General features: G+C 34.8%; 1 long non-coding RNA gene across 1 annotated transcript; it reads right to left on the bottom strand.

The window, feature by feature from the left end:
• Window positions 1-1,614: 1,614 nt before the first annotated feature.
• Window positions 1,615-2,601, bottom strand: LOC117330655. The gene is made up of 2 exons (XR_004533380.1): window positions 2,050-2,601; window positions 1,615-1,973 (listed from the first exon to the last, which is right to left on the bottom strand). It is a non-coding gene; the product is annotated as an uncharacterized LOC117330655 (long non-coding RNA).
• Between the last annotated feature and the right edge of the window lie 1,550 nt (window positions 2,602-4,151).

The following is a 4,151-nucleotide window of genomic DNA, read 5'->3' as shown; positions in this document are numbered from 1 at the left end:
AAAGAGCAAGTCGTTTTGATTGATTAATCAAATAACAAGAGCTATTTTTTTTTTAAAGTTGACTGATAGTTGCAAAGGTCATCGTGAAAATTGATATGAGTAATGTTTGAGCCATTTGCTTTTTTTTTAGAGAAAACATGCAATTTTTCAATAACAAAAAAACAACAACAAACAAACCAAACAAAAAATTTAAAAAAAAACAAAAAAAAACAAAACAAAAACTAACCAATTATTTTGAAATAAGGAGGTAAATGTAAATATTTAGTTGCTACAGGGAGAATCCTATTTTAGTTGAGAAACTTAACCTGCAAGTCAGCACCAAAATAAGAAAATTATTTTTTTTCAAGGAAGAAAAAACAACAAAAACAAAAGTCATGAATAAAATCACAAATCACATAATCTTTCTAGTATTTAAGGGTCATTAGAGATATTCGTTTATCATCACATTGTTCTGTGGTTTCTTGATGGCCAGCAGACAAACCAACATGGATCCTGACTGCATAGCAGATGTATCACTGGGAAGGGGGGTAACTCTTACGAGCTAGTCTGGCGTTCGACTCGAAATCGGGAGATAGCTTTTTATGAGTGTTTCATATCACGTATCACATCAACCCGTGGTTAGTTCAAATTGGTGTTGTGCTTTCGTGTTGTTTTATCTTATTTTGATCAAGTAAATGCTGTCTTTGTTTAATGAAAGTAAACAACTGTGTATTAGTTTGTTGATGGAGGGAAGTAACTTTGTATGTTTTTTAAGGTTATAACTTTCTATTTGTTTTAGTTTTTTAAAGAAAGTAACTTTGAATTTGTCTGTTAATAAAGGGAGGTAACTTTGGTTTTTTAAGGAATGTTACTTTGTATTTGATTGTAAATAAAGGAAGGTAACTTTGTTTGTTTACAAAGTAACTAAGTTTGTATTTGTTAATAAAAGGAAGTCATACTGTATTTGTTTGTAAATAAAATTAAAAAGAACTTTATAGCTCGTAGTTGTCATAGTATACATTGTATATCACATTTACTTCAATACACAACAAGAGATCCCAGAGGGATCTTAGCGGCACTGTAGAATGACCTGACAGATTGATCTTTTCTCACCTTTGTCGTATTCATTTGAAAGCAAGGGGATCCTACATCTGAGAAAGACCCATCTACTTGATTACTGACAGTCAGTAAGGCCTCACAATGTCTTAAACCTGAACTTAACCAGAGTGTTAAATCGATATTGAATTAATGTTATTACTATATGCTAAAAATATCTAAAATTTGGGCTTCTGTAAGGTCTGAAGGTATTCCCAGTTCTATTTCTAGATAAGAATAAAAGATGACTAACAGGAGTCAATCCTGTATATTGCATTTTGACAGTTAATGTTAATCTACATTGTACTAGTATTTTTCATGGGAAATTCTCATAGATCTTTCTCAACTTTCACTTGTAGGTTTCCATTGGTTTCTAGCTGTACATTAACAGTTTTAAAACTGATCAGAAAACAAGATGGCCGCCAGGGTGGCCATATTGCCTGGTGACCATATTGATTTTTAGTAGTTGAAAATTGTTACTTCAGAATGCAAAAATTTATTTATAATGGCAGTATGAAAATTAATGAGATAACACATTAATAAATGGTACATCTGAATATCTTGTTTGCATTTTATTTTCAATATAAAATAATACTTGCATCATTTAAATTTTATGTATCACATAAATGTTCATTTTAAAATAAAATACATGTAAAATAACATCAAAATCATGGTGTCCACCTAATGCTGTCAAATATGTGTAGTTACCGACCCCTTTCTATGTGAAGAAATCACTATACGACCCATCCTTGACATAACACATCATCATATACAGCACATCCAACCATTACACAATATATCCAACCTCTACACAACACAGCATTATATACAGCACATCCAACCACTACACAACACAGCATCATATACAGCACATCCAACCTCTACACAATACATCCAACCTCTACACAACACAGCATCATATACAGCACATCCAACCACTACACACAACACAGCATTATATACAGCACATCCAACCTCTACACAACACAGCATCATATACAGCACATCCAACCTCTACACAACACAGCATCATATACAGCACATCCAACCTCTACACAACACAGCATCATATACAACACATCCAACCACTACACAACACAGCATCATATACAACACATCCAACCTCTACACAACACAGCATCATATACAACACATCCAACCTCTACACAACACAGCATCATATACAACACATCCAACCACTACACAGCACATCATCATATACGGCACATCCAACCATTACACAATACATCCAACCTCTACACAACACAGCATCATATACAACACATCCAACCTCTACACAACACAGCATCATATACAACACATCTAACCTCTACACAACACAGCATCATATACAACACATCCAACCACTACACAACACAGCATCATATACAACACATCCAACCTCTACACAACACAGCATCATATACAACACATCCAACCTCTACACAACACAGCATCATATACAACACATCCAACCACTACACAGCACATCATCATATACGGCACATCCAACCATTACACAATACATCCAACCACTACACAGCACAGCATCATATACAGCACATCCAACCTCTACACAACACAGCATCATATACAACACATCCAACCACTACACAACACATCATCATATACGGCACATCCAACCTCTACACAACACAGCATCATATACAACACATCCAACCACTACACAACACATCATCATATACAGCACATCCAACCTCTACACAACACAGCATCATATACAACACATCCAACCACTACACAACACATCATCATTTACTGTACAAAACATACATACATTCACAACACATCCTCTGTACAAAAGACATCTACCCTACACAACACATCCTCCTTACACAACATATCCTCCTTACACAACACATCCTCCTTACACAACATATCCTCCTTACACAACACATCCTCCTTACACAACACATCCTACTTACAAAACACATCCTCCTTACACAACACATCTACCCTACACAACACATCCTCCTTATACAACATATCTACCCTACAAAACACATCCTCCTTACACAACACATCCTTCTTACAAAACACATCCTCCTTACAAAACACATCTACCCTACACAACACATCCTACCCTACACAACACATCTACATATCTACCCTACACACAACACATCCTTCTGTACACAAACACATCTACCCTACACAACACATCATCCATATCTACCCTACACACAACACATCATCCATAAACAAAGTATCTAATCTACACAACACATCCAACCACTATACATAAGATCCAACCTCGACAGAACACATCCTCCATACACAACACAACATAGCCACACACAACACATTCAGAACCCAATCATGTCCATCATACACAACACACTAAACACTTAATACCTTTAACACACTCATCATACATAGAAATATAGAAATCATTAATATTATTATCACCAAATGAATGCACCTTATTATTACCCTGTGCAGCATGCCATTCAAACAACCACAAGATGGACATGCATTTGTAAAATGTCTAGATGTCTTAATTGATAACTGACAGACATTATAACTAATAAAACATGAAGAATCAGTACTTAAACCATCTCCCTTTATTTGAAAGGGAGATATAAAAATACCAATCAGGTAAAATAACATGGTTCACTCATATTTTTTATTCATGTCATCTTTTAAACACTAAATATGTGTACATTTTACTACTTTTGCTTATTGCACAATTTGCATCGAAGCAGAAGATATAGAGGATATCTAACAGTGTCTTAAGTAATACCAAATATATTTCACGAGTGGGGCTAATATTTTGATATTTTTCACGAGTGCGCAGCACGAGTGAAAAATATCAAAATATTAGCCACACGAGTGAAATATATTTGGTATTACTGAAGACACTGTTAGATATTCTGTTTATTACATTTTTTATCAACGAAAAACCTACCCCGTATGCTAACTAGGCCTACAGCGAAAGTTTGCATACGTTTATAGTAGTTCCCCCTGTCCAGGTGCTGACATATATGTCGGGCTTTCTGATTGGTCAATTATTTTGGTATTTTCTAATCATTAATTTGATTGGTCAAATCAGCAAA

The sequence above is a fragment of the Pecten maximus genome, chromosome 7 (assembly GCF_902652985.1).
Source record: "Pecten maximus chromosome 7, xPecMax1.1, whole genome shotgun sequence".
In the NCBI taxonomy this organism is placed as follows: Eukaryota; Metazoa; Mollusca; class Bivalvia; order Pectinida; family Pectinidae; genus Pecten; species Pecten maximus.
The sequence above is the reverse complement of the archived record's forward strand: the minus strand, read 5'-3'. Positions and strand labels throughout refer to the sequence as shown.